Source organism: Ictalurus furcatus, chromosome 14, assembly GCF_023375685.1.
Source record: "Ictalurus furcatus strain D&B chromosome 14, Billie_1.0, whole genome shotgun sequence".
Lineage (NCBI taxonomy): Eukaryota > Metazoa > Chordata > Actinopteri > Siluriformes > Ictaluridae > Ictalurus > Ictalurus furcatus.
This window is the reverse complement of record NC_071268.1, coordinates 17,088,754-17,113,934: the sequence shown is the minus strand read 5'-3', so window position 1 is coordinate 17,113,934 and position 25,181 is coordinate 17,088,754. Positions and strand designations below refer to the sequence as shown.

At 37.4% G+C, this 25,181-nt stretch overlaps 1 protein-coding gene across 2 annotated transcripts in view; it reads left to right on the top strand.

The window, feature by feature from the left end:
- The window catches only part of islr2 (immunoglobulin superfamily containing leucine-rich repeat 2), a 62,119-nt gene that overhangs the window by 32,723 nt on the left and 4,215 nt on the right, over nt 1–25,181 (top strand). Inside the window, exons 2-3 of one of the 2 annotated variants that reach the window (XR_008387653.1) lie at nt 1,347–1,513; nt 22,394–22,981. The exons of the other annotated variant lie outside the window; for it this stretch is intronic. The gene's annotated coding sequence lies outside the window, so the exon portion shown is untranslated. Of the gene's footprint in view, nt 1–1,346; nt 1,514–22,393; nt 22,982–25,181 lie in introns of those variants that run through there. 2 annotated transcript variants of the gene reach the window in all.

Below are 25,181 nucleotides of genomic sequence, written 5' to 3'. Positions count from 1 at the left end.
TGATATTTTTACCTCACTGTTAATACAAAAAAGGTTATCGATGCATCACACATTGTATCACAAATACTTAATTCTACTGGTTTGGAAAATGAATGTTAATTTAGGTTAGTTCAATTTTCATAAGTTTTTAAATGGATTGGAAGTCATCTCCAATCTGGCAACCCTGCTTGAAGAGAAATGAGGATGACACCCTCATGCTGAATGTGCAATCCCAGTGCAAAAAATACTCAAAGCACTGATCTCAAGTAACTATATCCATGAAATAATTATAGGCTAACGATTCATTATAATGCCTCTCACCGTATCTTTCATAGTATCAGAGAGAAGTGGTGTAAATAGCACTTCCCTGCATTTTCCATGCTTCTTTACACTTTATGTGCATTTCATGAAATACTGAAATTTTGGATGCATGAGCCTTTTTTATTTGAAATCTTAGCATAGCATATTATCTTATTTATTAATAAGCTGTACAAAAACACATTACAGTGCATGCTCTTACATGCTCCTATATGCAGAAAAAGTTAATAGTAAAACAAAACTAAAGATAAAACTTACCTGTAGGTTTAAATATGTTTCGCCATGCCACTTAGAATTATCCTATGCAGAGAAAAAAAGAAGTGCTGCAGTGTATACAATCTTATGGGACTTTGCCCCTGATTTTACAGTTCCAGCCCTTGAAGTGAACCTGAAGAAAGTTTTTTTTTTTTTTTTAAAGTAAGGAATTGCATGGGTATCCATGAGCATATCTTGGCCAAATATGTGTGTTCTTATCTTAATATTAACAAGATTCTTTTATTTTGTTATATGAATGAATTGTTGTTTCTCTTTATCACACTATAAACACTGCAATAAAAACACATAACACTGATTACAGCAGTGTTTTACAGTGCCTTTAATTATCTATTTACATTCATGTGAAGGGATATGGTGTTTGACCTGTATCTCCAGCAAGAGAACAAAACTTTGAAGGTAACATAAGTACTAGGTGACCAAAGGACAAAGCCCTGACTGAAAATAATATTGTAAGGGACTTAATAATGCTGAGGAACCATATTAAGCTTGAAGAGAAGAAGCTGGAGTTTGTCTTTGAATTTGTGAATGTCCAGTTTAATGAGCTGGGGCAGTACAGGTTTCTGCTGACTGTGGAGAATCCACTTCTGGCAGGATCTGGCTCTGGAGTTCAGCTCAGAGTGAAAGATGAAGAGATCATTCAGGCAAACCCTGTCTCCACCAATACTGTTGAGCAGGCTTGTTTGGTAGAGGTCTATGCTTTTTCGAGCAACAAGTTTGTCTTCACACTGCCCAAAGGTGGGATATGTTACTTCAGTTTTGGTTCACTGTTGCAGGACAGTCACCATCTGCATGAGATCAAGTCAGTGTTACCCAGATGGCTTGGTGGCACCATGACCCTGATCAGGATAAACTGCTCACTGAAGATCAACGAAGATCAGAAACCATGATGTTCGACTAGAAGTGGAGGCCATTCATGTAACAGACTCAGAGGTGAAAGCTGGTGAGCGTTTGTTCGCAATTTATCCCAGAACCAGCACTCCCCAGATTAACCTGTATGCAGACTCAGGGGAGGAGCTCTATCAGTACAGTGGTATCATGGCACTGCTCTGTGTGCAGAATGATTACCTGGTCATGCATTGTGGGCGCTTGCTCTACTCAGTGGCTCTACATGAGGCCTAGCCCATTAATGTGAATGAAAATAACTGTTCTTGCTTACCTTTAGTAAAGAAGGAGAAACGGTATAATAGAGATCATGTTCCATGGCCTTGCTCTACCCATGTGGACAGTCTGGAATCTTTTGAACAGCAGGAAAGTCAGTGTGGACCATTAGATGTACAGGAATCCCAAGACACTATGTACACATTACCCAGCCTTTGGCCTCAAATGGTACAAAATTTTATTTCTGCATTAGGATGCCATTTTTGAATGTCTATAATCCTACTGCTTTCATGTTTTTTAAACATGCTTGTGTTTTGTTACTGTAGCCCATTTTGAATACAGAGCCTGATGCTAAAATAGACAGCTCCAGAGAGAGGCTTCCACTCTCTGCAAGGAATGCTAAAGGCACAGAGCAGCTCAAAGCCAAGACCAAGCCTGATTTGAGTGGCTTGGGCTTATTTCCACATGAGCACACTCCATCACAAAGTCCTGAGCCCTACCTATATGTTTACATAAGTAAAGTTATCATGCTTAGATTTAATTTATTTGTTTGCTGCCTTTTTGTATCTAAGATTAATAAGATTAATAGAAGCGTATTTGCTTGTGTCACTGAATGATGAATGTATCTGACCCTGGCTCTCAAGCCCCTCATCAGATTCACCCCTGTTAGCCCCAACATTATGTCCTGACACCTCGAAAACTCCCATTTCACATGCGTAATTTCTGAGGTTGTGGTGTTAAGAGTTATTCTATTAGTAAGCAGCAGTTGTAATCAATGAACCCTGTTGTACACAATTACTAGGTAATTGGATTGGTATGTGTTCCTGAAATTCTCTGCACTGTGTTCAACAGAGAAGGCGGACACGCTTATCACTGGTGACAATTATGTTGTCACTGAACTGAAGCAGCATCTGTGCCTTTCAGGACAAATATCACCAATCTTCACCATCTACTTCTGTGCATGCACACAACCCAAACACACGGGAAGGCCAAATGTACATTAAAGTGTCAATGTTTTTATATGCTTATTTCTTACTGCAGTAGTGGAAAAATGCTGGCTTGATTGCATGCTGAGATATTGGGGAAAAGGCATTAAAACTCACTTTAATCATTGCTAAACCTTTATTTTATGTGATAAGTCATTGAACTGTACCTACATTTCATCATACTGAACAAATTCAGCTGGTCCAAAGGTTACCATCATAAGTTGGAGATCACATACAAAGATAATGTATGCTTTTTGCTCCCTTAAGCCACTGGATTTAAGTCATGTAAAGTTTGATTATTACCCGAGTTCCCAGTACTGACATTGAAAACCACTTGTATAGATGTACAGTAGGCTTTCAGCCTTGACATCCATGCTTGATGAAATTTTTCACATTGTGCACAGGCTATAAAAAAAGGAAAATCAATTTGTGTCATTGGTGGCAATTTTAAAAGCGATAAAGCAGTGCTGTAAAGAGGGCTCGAGTACATGATGGTTCAGTGAGAGAGGAATGTGGAACCAGGCTGCCTGTGACAAGTACAAATACTTTTGATGGTTATTAAACCAGGAACATTCATCATAAAGACACACTCACACACACACACACACACACACACACACACACACACACACACACACACACACACACACACACAGATATGGCAGTCTGTCTTCTTGCTTGTCACATTTGCCATATCTGACAGCGCTTTGATATACAGAGGAGAAACAGAGCTGTCTGCACATTGCTCCATTTGATTTCCTGGAATTCCTGACTAATCGAGGCATCAGCCACCTGTCAGGTATTCTGTGTCTGCACAGTGAATTCTACTGCAGTATAAAACGAATATTTTTTAAAAATGACCCCAGAATATGACAAACATTACTGATTAATAAACTGTAAAATCTAAACAGATGAAGGCCTAATCTAAAAGGAAATATGTATTTATTGTATACTAACAGATTGTAGTATTTCTGGTCATGTGATTGAGTTTGTGTGTGTCCTTAGTTAAGAATTTTAAAGTGAGGGACAGGTGATTGATAGTTTTAGATGCTTGTTCATTAATGAATCGGTGCAAGTATTTCTGGGCAACACACATGTAATGGGAAATTCAGAACAGTTACATGAGAATAGAGCCTGTGTACTGGTCTAGTTAGTAGACAATTTTAATTAAATAATTTTGCAGTTCGTATGATTTTCTTGCTTCAAGACCAACTGCAAAATGTGGAAGGTTGGGGGGGAGTACTTATACAGAGCACCGTAGTGATGAAGTACATACTGAGAGAGTAGGAATGAATGTATGATTGGAGTATAGAATTACACAAAACTTTTCTTTTTGTCTCTGCAGGAACTTCCTTTGGCCGTGAAATGTAAAATCTTGTTGCAAGTGATTTCTGAGGAGAGAAAAAAATAAATATACTGTCTGTTCATGTTCCGTATAGGTATTTTGAATGGTACTGTGGAAGAGGCGATTGAAGGTCAGGGACTGATTATATCAAAATTTGAGTCAGAGATGGAAACTGCTCAATCATTTGCATGTAAAGTACAGATGGAATAACGCACAAAGCTTGCAGGTCACTTGTGGTCAGACTGAATATATAAGTGAACAGGAATATAACTAAACAGCAATGAAACACACTTAGACTGAATCCCAATATTGAAAGAAAAGAACATTGAGCTTGACTATGCCTTTAATTACTGTTTGTTCCTGACTGCTTTGTTAGCACCCTGCTCGGTTCTCCGCCTCTGCCTGGAGCACATTAGTGAGCCGTGTGTGTCGCATCACACCAACTGCACTGCCAAGGCTTATCAGCACTAATCATCACATCATGGTGATACTGTGACAGGAACAAGCCTGCTTTAATGAAATGCCATGGCACCCAACAAAGATCACCACTTGCTACTACTAATGTAGTAATATACAGAATCCTTATTAACTATGCTTGCCTTGTCCTATTTTTTTAATCCTGTTATCTGTTTTTCAGTACATTAAGAATGTCATCTTTAGCATATCTATATGTTCTGTGAGAGTCTTTTCCCAATAGAAATATTCATAATTAATAATAAATCCTCATGAGAAATCCTCACAATAAAAACATATCCTTGGGTATCTCTCATCTAAACATTGCCCTCCCTCACCTTTCCCTGTCTAGGGCATAGTGTTGGTATTGTATTGTAAGGTGTTGCTCCCTAGTGTGTGTCCATCTCTGTCCTGCTGTGTTTTCATGGTTAGGACTGACCTCAGCATCTGCTCTTCTCTTCTTGCTAAGCCACACACCATATAGGCGCTTTAATAAGTCCTTTGCAGCTTTTCATTATGAGCTCTACTCAGTGGCTGAGGATAAACAGGCTGTAAAAATGTACTCTTGCAAATTAGTACCGTAATTAATAGCTGAATTTTATTGTGGTCTAGGGAGTGTTTGGGCTAAAGGCTGAGCAGAGGTCTAATTGTGTGCACTGCTGTTATGGGACAAGTCTTTACATAAGTGATATATTGTGTTTTTCAGGCTGGATGTGTGCGTGTGCGTATGTGTGTGTGTGTGTGTGTGTGTGTGTGTGTGTGTGCACATTTGTTTGTGGTCAGTGGAAAATCAGCCTAGTGTATTTTTAGTTTTTGTGGTTTATGTCATTAACTGCACCAGTTTATCCAAGACATTAAAAATTTCTCTTCTTGGATTCAATGAGTGTGATTTTAGTTTGGATTAACATTTCTTTATTGGATTTGATCATTATTAGTTATCAAGTTATCTACAGGGAATAATTCACAAAAGAAAAAAAAAATCAAGTCTCAAGTTGGATTTCTTATATATTAAAACATAAGAAACATAAGAAAGCTTCTCTAGAACTCAATTATAAATCTTGTATTGTAGCACTACTTGTATTGTTCTCTGCTTGATATATCACTTTGCTTGTATTTCCTCATTTGTAAGTCACTTTGTATAAAAGCGTCTGCTAAATGTATAAATACAAATGTAATGCAAATGTAAAGCAGTTAGCATATGACTACATGTTTATTTGTAAAAAAAAAAAAAAAAAAAAATTATGTAACATGTATATATTCAGTGTCCACCACTAATATTGGCACCCTTGGTAAATTCACAAAAATCCTCCATAAGAATCTCTCCAGATCCTTCAAATTTCGAGGTCCATGCTGGCGGACTCTCCTCTTCAGTTCACCCCACAGGTTTTCTATGGGTTTCAAGTCAGGGGACTGGGATGGCCACGGCAGGACATGGTTTTGTGGCCAGTAAACCATTTTTGTGTTGATTTTGATGGATGTTTTGGATCATTGTCCTGCTGGAAGATCCAACTACGGCCCATTTTAAGCTTTCTGGCAGAGGCAGTCAGGTTTTCATTTAATATCTGTTGATATTTGATAGAGTCCATGATGCCACATACACTGGTAACATATGTTCCTTTAATCAGATATTATTTTATTTGTCAAGGAGGTGTGTGTGTGTGCATATGTGCATGTGTGTATGAGTATGTGTGTGCGTGTGTGTGAATTTGAGTGTGCGTGCGTGTGTGTGAGGGTGCGTGTGTGTGATTGTGTGTGTGTGTATGTGTGTGAGTGTATCCTTACAGTGATAGGATAGTTCATATGTCCACTTATCCTAAACAGGGTCACAAAGGAGCCTTGAACCTATCCCAGGGAACTCGGGGCACAAGGTGGGGAACACCCTGACAGCACATCGACGAGCACAATCGCACACACATTCACACACCCATTCACACACTACTGACAATTTGGAAATGCCAATCAACCCACAGCGCATGTCTTTGGGTTGGGGGAGGAAACTGGAGTACCCAGAGAAAACCCCTGAAGCACGGGAAGAACATGCAAACTCCACACACAGGGTGGAGGCAGGCTTCAAACCCCCAACCCTGGAGGTGCAAGGCAAACATGCTGCATAGCATTCATTCACTACAGAAATCATCTTTTCGTTAGTTACCACACGATATACCATGGAAACCAGTAGACCAGTCTGCTATTTGTGGTGTTTGTACTAATTAGGTATCTGATAAAATGACACACACAAAAGCATTTTTTAGCTTTACAGTAGAATGTTTCAGTTGCTAAGGGTTGTACAGACAGGACTCTCTTTAGCACATTGTGTTCCTGTGTACATTTGTTTTTATTCTGCATTTATAATTATTCAGTGTCCTCATGAGACAATGGTTGTTTTAAAGGCCCATAAATGTAATTTGCTCCTTTCCCCTCAATGTTCCTCCTCGCAGTGGGAAAACAGAAGAAACCCAGAGAGCAGTTATTGCCGTTATTGATATGGAGCATGAAATTGTTATCTGGAGCAATTTCAACAGGCTTACACCAGACTCATCCACTCTTCTTATCTTCTATTTTTATTTGATTAGAGAAGGCTGACAGATCCAAGTTGTGGAATTTCATTGACTGACCAGGCAGTGGAGATGAGACATGTGAGAGTGTAATAATCTTATTTCTAATATGTGATCAAGTTATTTTAAACTGAATAGAGACTCCTATGCCTTATCTATATCAGATCTCCACACCAAGTCATAAAACTGTGTTTTCTCTTAGAAGACGTTGTGCAAGTGTTGGAGTTATCTATTGCAGTAATCTATGTGATAATGTTAAAGGAACACGGCACCTTTTATCTCCCTAGCATTTTACAGTATGTGCCAAGCATTTCAATCCAGTAATTAGTGCTTAAGTAATTAAGCATAAAGATGTTTAAATGTGCACAAGTGGGTAAATTTATAATGGGAAGAGATCCTGTTAAGTATGATCTCTACCATATTTTTTTTTTTAGTTTCACTCCATCATGCTATCAGCTTTTCTAAATGGACCAAATAAATGGAAATGTTGTTCATTCAGAGCCCCTTTAGAGAACCTGCCACTCCTGCTTTCATCCTCTCAAATGGAGCATTTGCCGGCTGTGTAAGTGGTCTCAGGCCAATGCTTTGAAGGCACACTGATGGTCACTATGATGTTTGTGCAAGTCAACCATGTACAAATGATCAGGCAGGCCCTGATGTATTATGAAGAGCACCCCACTGTGTGAGAGGAGACTCCCAATAAGCTAGGTCCCTACAAAGATCGGCGGGATGCTCCATACACACACACACACACACACACACACACACACAGGAGCATAAAAGCCTGTCACACCGGATTGTAAATGGCTGCTGTTACTAAGGAAAGTGTGAGATGATTCAATAGGCAGGAGCATTACTGAATGTGAATTAAGTCATTTTGGACTATTATGGCTGACATGTGGACAACTGCCTTGTACTATTCTTTCTCTTCTAAACCATGGGACCATGCAAAATATGCCTGGCAGCACATCCAGAATAGGGGGTGGAGTTGTAGGAAATATGAGTAGTTTGTAACAGATTTTTTCTTTTGGTTATCAGAGCATTTTTTAACCCTATTCTTCTCCAATTTGTCAATTCCCACCCACTAGCTAGCTCTCCATTATCATAAGACATCTACAAACCCGACAGTGAAGGCTACCATGTGCTTCCTCTTTGACACGTGAAGACAGCATCTTTTTGAACTACGGCTACGTCACATGGCAGCTGAACACATTTGGAGGAAAGTACTAACTGCACTCTTTTGCATACATCAGCTTACAGATGCCCTTGATTGGTTAGTGTTGCTCTGATTGACGCGGAGAAAGTAATGCTATCCCTCCCTCACAGAGAGTACAGCCAACTATGTTCCCATAGACGGCCGTGACATGTCAGTGTTCAAACTCATGAATCATCTGTTGAGCTATTTGGTTGCTCCACTCAAGAGCCAAGCTTACCAATGTTTAAAAATACCTCAACCAACTCAATACTAAACTAACACTTCACCGATATTTTTGTGATCTCCAAGTTTAGAGTAAATCATCTGCTACAGTATGACAAAATTTGCTAACACAGTTTGGCTGATAAATGTTAAAGTGTTGATTAATGAAGGCCTAGATGTACCTTGCATGTTGTTTTTTTCTCCTGCTTTTTTTTACTTTACTTTTACTTTAAGAGCTGATTATTCATGCCACCTTTTTTACGATCGTACTGTAATAGACTTTGCTGCTTCATTAATGTAAGGATTTGTGCCGGTGCAGTTGTTAATAGAAGTGGACCTATGGCAGCTGTTGTATGAGATCTGTAATAAATCACCTCAGATTAAATGGTGATCTCACTCTCCTTGACTGATACACTGTAATCTTTGAGTCATCCAGGATATGAGCTCCCTGGAGGAATCTGCTGGACAGATGTTCTCATGGATGCTTGGTTTTGATGGGGGTAGAATGACAGTGATATGACTCAATACGGCATATCCTGTGAATTTATGGTCACTGGATATTCAGGTTAAGGGCACCCTAAGTGCTTGCTGATATTAAAGTGTGGAAATCACACAAGATACTTTCAAGTCTTCATATGACATCAGACTTTTGATAAATTGTATATGGCTGGTTTCATGTATAAAGGAGTATTGAATAGGGCTACCTGTTATAAGCCATCTTATAACAGCACTCCAGGGCAGTTTTCAAAGCTTGGCACTTCCTCCCATATCCTTAGGGATGGTGGGAAAACCACACCTTTATGAGCTGCTCTTGTCATATGTCTCAGACCCTTCATTATTAAAGTAACAGATTGAAATTTGCATATGCATAACCTTAAGGTATGTGTGTGTGGGTGGGCATGTTTTTATATCTTAGTGGGGCCAAAAAGTCCCCTTAAGTATAGAAATATCTGACAGGTTTGACATTGTGGGGACATTTGGTTTGTTTAAAAAAAAAAGTAAAACAGCGAAAAGGTTTTCTTTTGGTTTCTGATGATAGGGTTAGATTTTGGTGTAGGCATACCATTAATACTGCACAAGGATATTAAGATAAATGTGTGTGTGTGTGTGTGTGTGTGTGTGTGTGTGTGTGTGTGTGCATGAGTGATGGGTAGGGAGGATGACACTTAATGCTAATCCCTCAACAGACTCTTAAGCTGAGAGAAAATCAACACTCCCATTTTGCTACTAAGTATGAGAGTGGGCTGATGATTGCCTTTAAGCATCTGAAATGGTCTGTCCTAATGGAGAAAAGGTCATCTGTGTTTTGTTTGTTAGTTAGATGCTGCCTCATCTGCTGTTTGCTCTCACACTGAATGCCAGTACTCAATGATTTGTTTGATTTGTATTATCATTTTGTTAACTGTATCTTCTCTCAATCTTGCTGAGAATCAAAATTGATCTAATAAAGACATCCAGGTAGATTGCTGTTAGAGAGAAGGATATAACCTTGTTAAACCAATCACAGAGCTCGCCGTGGGGCAAGTCACAAACACGCAATTTCCTCAGAGACAAGGTGTGTAGTTACAGTCCCTGCAGTACTCATTTGTGGAACAGTGAAAGGTCGATCCTTTCCACAAGTCTCTTATTTACTCAAATAGTATGTTCTGTGCTGTGCCATTAGTGCATTTGCCTCAGAATATTGTCTGGTGCTGTTTACTTAGGTGCAGGATTGCCTTTTTTATTGAAAATTATTCATTTTTAACTAAATTGCAGCCTTTATACTGAGAAATAACCTAATGAGTCAATAGTGCTTTGCCACAAAGGGTCCATGAATGAATGTGAATATTGCTAGGCTAGTTTTCTGATGTATCTCTGATTGTGTGTGTAATGTGTATGTTATCTAATTCTAGTGATAGAAATGTTCTCTTCCTTTAAAAGCCCTTTATTTCACAAACCCACTCTACCTCCCTGTGAGAAATCTGCTCAGCTCCATGCGGTGACATTTCAAATTTGACACTTAGCACAGAGATTTTTTACAAACGAGCATCGTTAGTTTTAGTTTTCAAAGGAGGAGCCCTGAGCGGTGGCTGATAAAGGGGAGGATTTTCAATCCTGCTGGGAGATTTTTTCCTCTGGAGACATGAGGCACAGCGCTTTAATCTCCCTTTCTTTTATTTAGTCTCTCACATTTTGCTGCCCTTGGCTGTATGCATGTGTTTTCAAAAGCACTGCTGAGTGTGTTTAACATTATCATGTTTTGTTCTACTTTTATCTGATGAATGTGTGTCTAGGTTGAGATTCTTTTCCTCTTTCTTCAGTCATTCTAAATTTTGCTGTTTGTTTTATCACCACAGGACCTGCTGACTGATTTGTTATTATCAAAGAACCATTTAGCATGAGGAGAGGAAAATGGGTGTGTGTTAAATGTTGAGGTGGCACTTCATACTGTTCACACCCAGTTCTGATTCTCTGAATGAATGTATCTGACAATATCATACAGGGCTCCCAACCCTCGTGTAATCTAGGTGAAATTTTAAATATAAACCTATTAAAGTACAAAATCATGGCTCTCATGCAAGAGAAGAAATAAACACTGATAGAAAAAAAGCTGCTAATATCTCAACAACTGTTTTAAACAAAATGGAGAGTGAGGTACATGGTTCCTCACTAAATATTTGAACATGCACTCACCAGTAACTTTAATAAAAACACCTGTACACCTGCTCATTTGTGCAATTATCCAATCAGCCAAACTTGCCAGCAGTGCAATGCATACAATGATGCAAATACAGATGAAGAACTTCACTTAATGTTCACATTAAACATCAGAATGGGAGAAAATGTAATCTTAGTGACTTTGACCATGGCATGGGAACGTGAAAGGAAGCAAGATGCACTATGTGCTCAATAAATGCCAAATAGTGAGCAAAAGGTTTGTTTAACAGTATTTTACTGTTTTCTAAGCAAAATTGCTGTCCAATTATTCTATTGGATTGTCCTTTTGTTGATGTTGGTTGGTCATGATCATATGCCTTAAAGCGCACAGAAAATGCTCACACTCAGTACATTTACATGGACAACAATAATCCGATATAAAGCCAATTAAGACAATACTCTGATTAAGAAACTACCATGTAAACAGTGATTACTGATTAGTTTACTCCGATCAAAGTCATACTCGAAGTAAACACAAATTGAATTCAGACATGTGGATTATTCCTATTTTAGTTGCATTATCGAAGTGCACACACCTTAATCACACTATTAACATCGTGTGGGAGTTTTCACTGCATTTTGCGACAGGACACATATATTTACATTTACATTTATTCATTTAGCCGACGCTTTTATCCAAAGTGACTCACAAATGAGGAAATACAAGCAAAGCGATATATCAAGTGGAGAACAATACAATAGGGCTACAATAGGGCTACCATACGAGATATATAATTGACTTTGTATACACATACACACGGCAGTGCTTAACCGTTTGACGGCAAACAAGAGAGCATGGCTGTGTCTAAAACCGCGTCCTTACCTACTATATAGTAGGTGAAATACATGTTTTTAGGTAAGTACGCGGTTTCAGATGCAGCCCATGGCTTCAAGCAGTCGTCTATTTGCACGTATAGCATGACAAATAATCACCTGTACTTGAAGCTTTTGTAAAATAAAAAATTAAACACCCAACACTGTATACGGTCCCATAATAAAGACAAACTGTATGTTGATACGTGAAATTCTGGAGGGAATGTCGGACGGCGCGGTGTGGTGACGTAGTGCCATTTATCGATCTATGTTCTATAACATGTAAAATGGGAAAAGGAATATTCTAAAAGCGACTCATGTAAACACCTTAATCAGAATATTGTCTTATTCAGAATAAGGTCAATAATTAGATTAGTGCTGTCCATCTAAAAGTAGTCACTAAATACTAAGCATCACAGTTTTTTAGGTTCTTTACAATTGCTTGCTACTAGCTAGCATCCAAACTCACATGGTAATTATTGTTTAAGCATTAATAGGAAAGGTTTATAGGAATATTTTACCAGCTACATCTATCTTATGCCCTCTCTTGTTCTCCATCACACTCTCCCTTCCTCCCTGTCTATCTTCTGCCTTTGTCTGTCTCTCTCTTCCTCTGACCCCGAGCTACATTTATGTCATAGCTAAAATTAGAAATAGAGTGATTTCTTGGAACAAATTAATTAATAAAAGAAGACTTGTTTTCTAAAAGGTGCTTTTCAATATAGCTATGTGTGGGAAACACTAAAGAGATGTGGCTAACTATGATATCAGATAGTGAGACAAAACTCCATAGATCACATAATCCATCACACAAACATGTCTTTCCACCCGTTCCTTTTATTTCCTTACTCTAAACCGAACTTTAAATACTAAAACAATTGCTGTGCAATTTGTGTAATATAATTACAGCATTGCAGATACATTTTCCTGTTACATATTAATTACTGATTATGTAGGCAATCAACAATCATTTTGTAAAATGACTAGGATTAGCCATTTGATCATTTACAGAGATTAACGGCATTAAACGTATGTGCAATTAAGATAAATTAAGATTATGCATTGCTGCAGCATCTTAATGTAGCATAAGTGATTTGGCATAATAATCATGTGCTCTTATTATTGGCCTGTCAGTAACTGCAGTTGGGATAAGAATTAGCTGAATAACATTAAAAAATTCAGGATATTGACTGCTTGAGCAGGAGTTTTCATTTATTTCTGAGAGCAATTGATATTTATTTGGGAAGAAATGTTTTTCCATTCAAAAACTCTTTTATCAATATATATATATTGATAAAAAATATATATATTGATATATATATAAAGCTAGAAGATGTTTATAAAATGGCAGTAAATCAAAACTCCATTAATATTCCACTACCACTGCCTTTCACTATTGCAAGGCTAGAATGATTGGTAGTGAATGTTGTGTTTATACTCTGACATTTCCCATGCTTTATGACTGTGAGTGTCTTTCATCTGGTCATCTTACTTAGTCTTCTGCTCTGCACTAAACATATCTCTCCTCTGGCTCATTTTTTGCTCACCCTTTAGTCAGCCCATCCTTCATTTCCACTTCTACCCCCACCAATTCCCCTTCTCCATCTCCTGCCCAATTCTCTGCTGTCTATATCAGCCTATTACATTTCTTCTACTAACACTGAATTATTGACAAGTCTGGAGTCTCAAGAGATTGAGCATGCGAAGGCAGTTTTATCTGGGAAATATGGACATGACTTTTATATTACACTCACTGGTCACTTTATTAGGAACATTGTATTAATACTGGGTAGGATTACTGTAAACTCTTGGTTTTGCATGAAAATCCCAGTTGATCAGCAGTTTCTGAAATACTTAACCAAGACACCTTTTTCTGCCACATTTTTTTCTGATATTTGATGTGAATTCTTCACCTGTAGCTGCATGATTTCACAGATTGTGCTGCTGTCACATGATAATTACATGAATTAATGTAATTAATTCATCACTATTAAAGTGGCTGGTAAGTGTATATATACACACACAGGATGAAGTTACATTTATTGCATGTAACAAACGTGAATCAGATTTCAGGATATTTGTTTGTACAAGCCCATGTTGGGCCATGGGATAAGGTTTCATTTCAAATGATTTATTAAGCGACTCGTGAAATGAGTTAATAATTAAGGCTTTTTTCCCATTTTTAATTTGATACTGATATCAGAGCTGTAGATATCAAAGACATCAAACACATATCAGCCAATACCCAATACAGATTTAGTACAGAAACATCAGAAGGCAACATGCTGTAGGAGAGGTAGTGTCCTATTTTATATAGATAGGGCTTAAGTATGGTGGTGATTTATGTAAAAAATACATGTCATGATGCACTTGGAGATATCATCAGTGATGTTTCCTGGGGTCATCAGGTGTTTCGGGTCTTTTGAACGTCACAGACACCCTCGCCCAGGTGACTCTGCCTGAGATGATCATGGCCTGGCTTGTGTCCAAATATAAAATTTTCTACAGCTTACCCCACTCGTCCTTCAGAATGGCCACCATGCCTAATACTACCAAAATATATAGGCTTCTCAAAGCTGTAGCGAGCCCACTCAGACTTGAGCGAGTCCATCCATAAGGAAAATATAAAACAGTATATTTGTCTTAAAGTGATTACATTTTTCAAGCGCATTTTGGATAACACCAAAAGAATCCTTTTTCCACATTGAAAACTTTGCCAAACTGCCTTTGTCAGCCTGTTTTCTTTTCTCCCTCTCGAGAATAAGAGGCTTAATTTATAAGACGATAACAAATTGAAGCTCTAAGAAAATCCGTCATTTGAACAAACCAGAGCTTTGTCGAGAAAGCCGACAGTCTGTGGGAGAACGCTTATTAGGCTGCACATGTGAAGGGACCTTGAGTCATAGATAGATGCAGCCTCATTGTTTTGTGGTGATTATTTTTCACGCCTTTCATTTCAGTTGAATAGAAACAGCCCTCACCCCTGTGCTTAAAATGGTAAAGAGTATCTCAAGGCTGGCTACCGAGGTAGTGTTGCACAAGATTGACTTCCAGAAGCTCCCAACTGCTACTGTGAAAAGCCATTTCTGCTACAGCTGCACATCTATTGTATGATTACCTGTTGCTTAGGAACCACAATGACTTCATGTGTTGTTTCTATTTTATCCAAGCTTATTACAGAGAATCAACATGTTCATTGTTGTGTGTTTGTCAGGTGTGATTTAATATACTGAATGCCTATGCCTAATGCATTTACATCTTTTTTTGTATATCTTGAGATAAGCGCAGTTTTCCCTGCATGTTATTCAGTGGTTATGTTCTTAGGGAGATTCCAACAGTGTTTAATCCATTTGTTCTAGTAGAGATTTAGTGCATAGTTTTGTGCTAAGATTGCTTTGTACATACACATACTTTCAGGCACTTAATTAAAGTAAAAATAGCTTAATCCTGTTTGCTTAAAATATTTTGAGGTCAGATTGTGTTCCATCTCACTGCTACTTCTCATTACTCGGAAAACCTCCCCTACTTCAGAGGTAAGTATGCTATGTGTAAAATACAAGAGGTGTGCTGTTTAGGAAAATAATCAACAATGAAGTGGTATGATGCATGCTAACACCCCAAAGTTGATTATTTTCCAAAAACAGCACATAAAATTGCATAAAATTGTTAAGGATTACAATTATTAATGAACAACATATGCTTTTTATCCATATTAGCTACATTTAATGTTGCCTTCATAAATAAACATCTTACAGAAACCATCACCATATTAACGATTGGACATCTTATATAGCCTTTATTATTAGTCTTAAATTAAACTAAATTAAAGTCCCTTTTTTTACTATAGAAATGAAAACATATTGGGACAAGCATATTAATATTAACTGGTCATTAATTTAACAGTACCATGGGGTGTTTGGGCCAGGTGACAGAGTGACCCCTGAGGAAAGAAAGTGCTGTTCTGCCCCCACCCTTTCCTACTCATGTGTCCCAACCAGGGCATGAGATCATCAGCATCACTCTGCATGGTGCCACCAGTCTTCCCCACCTGATAGACGGAGGAGTTCCACTGCCATTTGCTATTGTGTGAGTAACTGTAACATCCCTGCCAGTGGTAGATCTGGTACACAAGTCAAAGCAGGCTCATTCTGAAGATTCTAAACGATTCTCAAGCAGTTGGGTGAAAGAGTCATAATGTTTGGTGTTAGAAACCCTTCCTGGTAGAAAAATGCTAGACCATTATATAATATGTTTTGTTCGGTGCACCTTTTTTCTTTGTGCAGATTAATCTCAATGTCTCAATGGTAATGCTACTACTGGTGTACTGACACACTACACACTATTTAGTATAGTAGTATACTTTTTGAGCCTGCATTAGATTGCCTAAAAGTGTGACTGTGTGTGACTGTGTATGTGCATGGTGTCCTGCAATGAACTGTGTCCCATCCTGGCTATCATTTGGTCCTGCTGGCTTTATGTGCTCTGTTCTAATGCATTGGTCATCAGAACACCAATGACACCCCAAAACTGTGCTCTTTATGTATAATCAAAGCACAGAGGCCACCAAGTAGTTGGGCAAAAAAAAACCTCATCAAGTAGTTTTTCATATTCAATGATAAATAATAAGGTATTTCCACTTAGATCTTAGTTCAGTTGTCTTCTTAAATATTAATAAAAATACCAAAGAAATGATATCCTTTAACTTTACAGGAACCTCTTCAGGGTAAGTCTTACAGTCTGTAATCTGAGAGTGACCACTGCCTCACCATTTCCTGTGTTTTTGCTAATGAGTTTCGCTCTACTGGAGATGCCATCTGCTTAAGCCTCAGTAGAGCTGCATGTATGGAATTATTAATAAGCTGGATATAAATAAGCTTGCACACACACCTCACAATACATTAACGCATGCTTCTTATTACTTTTCTTTCTTGCTTTTAATGATTTTATGATCGGCACTATATGTGTGTGTGTGTGTGTGTGTGTGTGTGTGTGTGTGTGTGTGAAAATGCCTTCCTGTATGGTTTTTAAAAAAGTGTCTGGATTTAGTGAACAGCAAGGCTACATAGTCACAGCCTTCTATGATTCTGCTTTATTTTGCTGTCACATCTTCATACACCCTTGAACTCAACCCCAATGCACACCTGGAGCAATCTGTGTAATGGTGCTTTTAGTGTCTTGTGTGAGAAAAGGTTCACGCTACGTTTGGCAATTTCTACAAAGCCAGCTAGGCGAATGATTTCTGGAACGAAATTCCGGAAGAAGGCAATGGCCACCCGGTGAGCCTGTGTGTATGCGTTTGTATATATAGTACATGTGTGTATGTGTGTATCTCTGTAAGTGTATTTCTTACTTGTTGCTACACTTATTGTGTGTTTGCTACAACCAAACATACTAAATTTGTTTGGTAATTCTAAAAATATCTTGTTATACAGTATAGAAAATATGAGCACTGTTAATATTGTTAAATTCTGCATTTTAACGTAAAGACTACACCCATCTTTACCATGTTTGTTGAGTTCTGATGCAAATTATTTTGTATCACATTAATATTCATATGAATTATTGATAAACTAACGATTTCACAAAAACATTTTAAACATTTTATGTTATCAGGGAACAGTATAGGCAGTGAGTCCACGCCCCATTATTATAGAGCTCTATAATAACGTGTTTGTTCCTTAGTTCAAACTAATCCTGCAACACAAAACAAAAACAAAGCAAAACAAAAAACAAAAACTCATTGCCAGTTTCCTGTATATTCCTGTAAATATAAGCTCTTACCAGCTAATAGTCTGTCATGGTTATTACAAACTCGGCTTATAAAAATGTTTTAAATTTATCTGGGTTGTTTAAGGTGATCATTATTAATGACTAGATTTAACAGTCATGTTTCCTTACAAATATACAGTACTGCATTTAGGGGGCAAACATGATGTCTAATCTCAAATACTTTCCTGATCTAATGAAATTGCTGCTCCATCATATTTTAGTCATTATTCTCAGTCAAAGGTGTTGACCTATAGACTAACTGTAAGTATGCTTTCAAACACAATAATGTTTAGTAGACTGTAACACTAGTTGTATTGCGCTGTGTAACTGAAGTTGCAGACTACAGCTCCCATGATCCGCAGCATGTGACCTCATGTCATCACATGACCTCAAGCTGCTATCAAATGATTACTAATCAAACTCACCTGTTTACAATCACAGTACTCCCTTTAAATAACCTGGACGTTCAGCATTGCATTGTGAGGTCTTTCCCAAGCAGATAAATCTGTCTGCGTGGTTCTGCGTGGTTCTGCGTGGTTCTGCGTGGTTCTGCGTGGTTCTGCGTGGTTCTGCGTGGTTCTGCGTGGTTCTGCGTGGTTCTGCGTGGTTCTGCGTGGTTCTGCGCATTGGCTAGCCCTTTGATTTGTCTGCTACACTGTTTAAAAAATGAAGAAAAAGACAGAAAACAGGCACTTGTGTTCATCTGTCTTCTTTATGACAACCTATAGCTAAATCGTCTTGTAGGTGACCAATTTTTTTTATTGGTAGGCTACATAATAGTACATGTTTGTTTTCATGTCATATTGCTGTAGGACATTGTTTATTGTCACTAATCTATTTGTGTTTTTCAATAATGTTTAATGTATTTGGGTTATTAATTGTGTTAACTATTTTTTAATTTACTAATGTTCAGTATGGAATACACCACTTAGTACAACACTGTTATGCTTATTGGCAGGTCCGGTGATGAAGCTACAAATCAAAGTGACAGAGATGAGGTTGAGAGTCAAAGTCATAAACTTGTATTACTTGACCACAGAAAAGACAATAATGCAATCATATGTACAACAATTGTACATCAGCCAAAATACATAATCATGACAGTAGTTGCTCTATTTACTAGAGTGCTATAAAAAAAAAAGTTTTTCCCTTGCATAATTTCCATAAGATTATAACAAAGAGCTGTTCTGAATCCATCATATAAAATTGCATGCCATTACATAGAGAAATGCACACTTGATGGTTTGCTGGAAGAATCAATTCTCTCAATGTTACCTCTTTTTTTTTGGTGAAATGGAATGAAGAATTTAAAAAAAAACAAAAAAAACAAACCCTCTCTCAAAACAATCCTCTTGTGGTGTTGCTGCAGGCTTTTCCCACTGAGAGAGTGAGCTATTGTGCTAATGTTTCTCTACCTTTTGATCTGATAGCCAAATAATGAGACCCTTATGAATAATAAATTCTAATCATTCAATGTGACCTTGCAGGGAAATGCAAGCCACAAACACACATCGGCTATAAAGTACACCAGTGTAAACTGGATTGTAGGCTCTTCCCTTCCCTTGGAAGAAGTGTTCAGCACAAATTGTTGATTTCTGCTTTAACACACATACTAAACCGAGTAATTAACTGGTCAGTTGAACAAAGAGGCTTTGAACCTGGAAATCACTAATCAGTCTTGGGCTCCTGTTCTCCAGGACTCAAGTTGTACATCCCTGGCCTACACCCATCACTAATTATCACTATCTGGACTACTGGTCCTGTAGAAAGCCTCCTGAGTCAATAGTGGATTCAATCAATCCTTGATTACACTAGATAGCCAGTTCAGATGAGCTTTAATCAGCAAAGTCCTGACACGCACTGTGTCAGAGTGCTAAGATGGCCACCATCAGAGGGGTTAGCTTCAGAGAAAGCGCTTCAAAAGGAATGGAAGAGAAGGATATTTTTTTCCAAGCCACATTGTCATAAATTTTTCATCTGCAGCTGGCTTTGAGGCAGACAGAAGAGGAGGCAGCCCAGGCAAGGGGCAAATCGAAGGCTTCAAACCAACCTGGGCTTTCAGAGTGAGGGGGAGGGTTGCTGTACAAAAAGAAAGAAAACATTGTGATTATTTACTGAAGAAGGACAAAGACCATCTCATGCTATATATTTGTTCAAGGGTTATGAACCAACTTTGGTTTATATGTGTCAATCAAAGATCATTAGAGTCTTGTCTTCAGCCTGGTACAGTACTTATGATAATGCCTTAGTGGTACTGCATATGATACCCCCCCCCCCACCCCCCTTCTCCTCTTACATATATTATACATTATATTTGAACAATCCTTCAGCTGTCAAGTAGCTTTTTAGTTGCAGCCCTTATAGTATACTGTTTTATAGTACTGTTGAAATTAAATGGTAAATGTTTCACTTTCACAATGAGCTTAGATACCTATCTGCAAAGCTGAAACAAACAAACAAATGATTCTCTTGTAATGATTCTCTTGTAGTTTGCGATAACTCATGAGGAGAAGGTATCTGTTAAATTAATGATAAATGACGGATTATTACCTGACCGTACTAGACAATAAGTAAAGTTTTTCTTCTGTTCAAATTTGAGGATTTGTGGTGTTGATGTTTAAGGTTTTAAATAATTCTTAATTGTTTATCATAGTTGACTTTGGCTCTTTGGAGACGTACTTGTGGCTCAGTTGTAATCCTAATTTCCTTCATTTTGTCAAGCATCTTTGAGATACAGCTTCAATCAGAGATACAAAGTCTTACATTACTGCATTTCTACGTAAGTCTTAATGAGAGATGTCATGAAATTGTTGCATCCTCTGGGTACTGCTTCTGTACAGAGTCTAATGGGATCTGACTGCCCTGGCCTTATTATTACAGCCAATATCTCAAATATCTTACTGATGCTCCAGTATTTTACAATATATATTATGACTTAAATCAAAGATTTATGCCCCATCTTCTAAATTGATATGAGTCATGCATTTTGCACAAAGACAAGACTCCATAGAATTTTAATAACTACACTATCAAAACTCTTTCCTTGTAGTGGAACAAACTGGAGCATGAAAAGCGAACTTCTGTTGACTGTATAACAAAAGGTGCTTGTTATTGTGGCTGTGGGTCAGAGTTATGATTGTTAGGACTTCTGATTCCAGTCATAATACTTTTTTGTTTTTCCTTGCACCATTTTAATGATAGCAAAAAGCTCCACTTAGTTGCGCAGTAGATAACATCTCCTGAGATATAAAAGGTTTTTTGTGTGCATTACTTGAAACAATGTTTCATTAATAAACCATTACCATCTACCCTGCTGTCTTTCACACAAGTCTATGATTGTTTCTTGTCTAACAAAGATCATGCTCATTAGATTCTACTGCTGTCTCTCAGATTGCTTGTTTCCTAATCCTGCAATTTGCACTCAGCTCATACATGGTGCAGGTATAGCGTTCAGATGAGGGAAGAAAGGGGTTGGAGTTGATTTGTCAAAGCTGCCTATGCATTGGACTGCCAGATTACCAGTAAAAGGTCCCCCACAATGTGTACAAACCCAAGAAAGGTTAAAAGGGATGTGGCTTCTTTTGCTCCTTTGTCTGTTGGTCTTTTGAAGAAAGTGAGATTAATAATAGTTACACCTAATAAATATGATATTTTAGATAAAAGCAGGCACAGAAAAATTCTGATTTTTCTTCCAGTTGTCAATCTGTATCAATTAATCTATTCGACTTTCACACTTCTAGATTATGTACAAAATAATTTACAATTATTAAGATAAATACAACTTTTTATAACTCATAAAAATTGTTGTATTCTAAATTTCTGACGTAGAAATTTAACAAATATTTTGAATTTCTTAATAGCGGGTATAAATATCACTGGAAGGTTTATTTTCTAAAGCCTAATGTTATGTAGTCCATGTACCAGTTATTTATATAGATGACAAAAATGATCCATGCTAAAGGATGAACTGTTTCCTGTTGTTAGTTACTTGCAGTGTGTTTATTGGCATTTCTCAAAATTACGTCTCTCTGTGAGCCATATCATTAAACTACATTTATTAATAATTTCACACACTGGTTCATGGGACTTTGATATATGTCTTTCCTTTAATAGTGAGTAGTTCTGACAATTTAAACATAAAACTATACAAAATATGCACTTCCATTAAATTTCACAAAACAACATTTTTATAAGCTGTTTTGTGTAAGTTTGATTATTGTGTCAGTCAAATCCAGTTGTTAAAATGTGATCAATAATTGCATATTAAATGTGTTTAAAATTTTCTTAACAAAGTAATAATTAAAAAAAAGAAAGAAAGAAAATTCCTAAGGTGTAGGGTAAACTTAGACTCCAATTGATCAAAGATTTGTGTGTGGAAGAAAAGCATTCAAATGATTAGTTATCTGTTAGTGTATGCATACTAAAATTACTTTGTTTATTTTGCGTGTTTAAAAAGCAGTGGTATAGCGCTTGCAAGAATAGTAGTGAAATAGATAGAATTTTATGTTTACAGTTGTAAGGGGATTAAAAATTAGAAACATACTAATTCCTGTCCTGCAATATTTTGCAATGTATCAGTAAACCAAGTCTTGCTAATGCTGTGAATTATTAAAGAGTAAAATATACCACAATCAGCTAAATATTTAAGTTGGATTCTGTTTGTGTGTATTTATGTGAACACCTTCAGTGGGACTGAAGAGGATGGGACGGGTAGGTGGTGGAGCCAAGCAGTAACACATTGTGCTCTGCAATCCACTCACAACCCCTGTGGAGCTCATGGAGGTTGAAGGCCACAGGGAGGGTAAGCTGTTTCGTAGCTAATGCAGAAAAGTAAAATCATCAGTAATGTTCTGTGGGCTGGGGATAGTCAGTAAATCATACAGGCCATAGCCAGACATCCTGGTGGATTTGACAGGTACAGAAATGTACAACTGGCTTGACCCTTATTCATATTATTTCTTATTCTGACTGTGCTCCAGTACTGCACATTTTCTCTTCTGTATCAAGCACTAAGTCATCGCAGGTTTTTAAAGAAAAATTGAGGGAAGAAATGTAGCATATTTCTAATCAATTCCTAAAATTGTTTCATTTGTACAATTAAAAAATCTCCCAAGAATACAAATTAATAATAAAAACATTAAACAAAATTAAACATGTATTGACATTTATAATATCTACACATGAACTGAATGATAGTTCAGCTGGATGTTTTGGAAACTAAAAATGGTCTTCAGTGGATGAAGACTGTCCAAATCATTACTCACAACATGTTTAGATTTTTTTCCCCTACAGTGGACAAAAGAAAGAGAGAAAAAAATTATTAATATTTCCAAGCTATGGTTGCACATGAATGCTCTGTACTGAATGTTAATCGAGCAAGTATTGTTCTCTCCACTGTGAGCTTAGAAAGACTGACAGAGGAAGCAAGATTGAGAAAGAAAGTGTGTGACAGGAAAATCTATTTGTGCAAAATTGGTTTGTCTTGATCTGCGAGTCTACACTGTGAATGGGCTCCTGTGTTGATGATAATTGCAGTGCGTGGGTCTGATTATTCCAGCCTCATGGTTTCTGCCTGTTAAGTGACAGAATAATTACCCACTGGGCTTGATGGCTCTCCCAACAAGAGTGGAGAGAATGATTGCTCTGGATTTGCTCTTGATGTGTCAGGAATGCTGATCAAGTGAGGAGACAATGGTGCTAAAGCATCTCAAACAGGTGCAATCTTCCAACTGTCTCCTTTTCTCAATTTTATGTGCTTCTTCCAGTCTGGGAAGTAAACTCATTGGCTGAAGGCAAAGTCAAGGGGCTGGCCTTGTGTCATTGACAAGCTGGTATAAAGATGTCAGATGTGTTTCTGAGCAGCCTGGAAACATGTTTCTAACATGACTGGATGCTATTGGTGATACCGGCATTGGCTATTGACTTGTAGGAGGGGGAAATGTTTTCATCTTGAGTCACAGAAGATCTAGTGCCAGGGCATACCCTGTATCTTCTTAGTCAGAGCAGGTGTTGCCATGATCAACTTTCAAATTTTCTTCTTATAAATTTGCTTGTTGCATTTTAGATAAAATCCCTCTTTTTTTCCTCATCAGCAGCCATTGAACAGTTTGGATTGAGCCTGTGGCTGAATGAAGAAGGAGCCAAAAAAACAAAACAAAGCAAAGTTAACAATTGGTTTAGCTGATTGTTAAGACCCAGTTTTTGAAAATTTTTGAAACCAAAGATTAACTTAACACTTTCTTTGTTGTGCAAACAGACTGTAGCACAGGAAAGACAGTACAAATATTTTAGCTCATGCTTTTTCCCATTTAAATTAGCATTCATTCATTCATTCATCTACAGTAAATTATAGATCAGGATCAGGAGCCTATCCTGGGAACACTGGGTGCAAAGCAGGGTTCTTGGATGGAATGCCATTCTGTTACAGAGCACCACACACACACACACACACACACTTTTTTTGGAAGTGAGTTGAAACACATTCATAGAGAATATGCACAGAAATGCCACACAGACAGTAACTCAAACTCAGGATCAAACTGTGTACCCTGGAACTGTAGGGTGGAAACTCTATACATTGCGTCACTATGCTACCGTTTAAAGTATCAATGTTTTTAACATTAGTGCAATGTTGTGTGTTGGAATGGAATGAGGATTATGAATAGTCATTATCAGAGTTTGGTATATTCTAATTACTTTTATTGTTACTGTATTCTAATGACTTTTTTTTAACACAGTAATGTAATGGATTACATTTTAAATTTATGCAATTTGATTACAGTTACTAATGTCAATAAAATTAAATTTACTTGCATTACAAATTTATTGTTAAGAAAACAATATATAATTATACAATATATAAACAAAATATCATTTAAAAATATTAAGTAAAATGCATTTTAAAAATAAATCACATTTTGTGTGGCTGCCAGGGGTGTAAACTTTACGTCCCGAATAATTAATAAAAAAACTTTTCTTTAGCCCCGAATAATTCCCCACTTGGAGCAGTTTGTCATTATGTAACTGAACGTCAGTAAAAGACAACATTGTTGTACTTTTATATCTTCAGTGAATGGAGGTGAGACCAATCAGACAGGGTTTACAGGAAAATACGTGGAAATACTCGTGTCTTATTGGCTGACAGCTTTCAATTCTGCCAAATGCTAGCTCACACAGTCAGTCAATCAGTGTGAGGAAAAGTGGATATACAGTACACTATTTTTTTTTTAAATCAATAAAGTGGTTGAAACTGAAACACTAATATTGTGTCATGCTGAGCAGGAAAACAAATAGTATAGATGTCTACATGAGTTCCAGTTTACGTGAACATGCTTTGAGCAGAACATAAGGAAAGATAATGTACTTTGCATGGCACTGTAGCAGCTAAACCCATTTAATGATAGCTGAGCTGTGCCTCCCCTTGGCTAATGACACCAAACTAGTCTAGTTAGAAAAGTTTTATATTTTATCAGTCT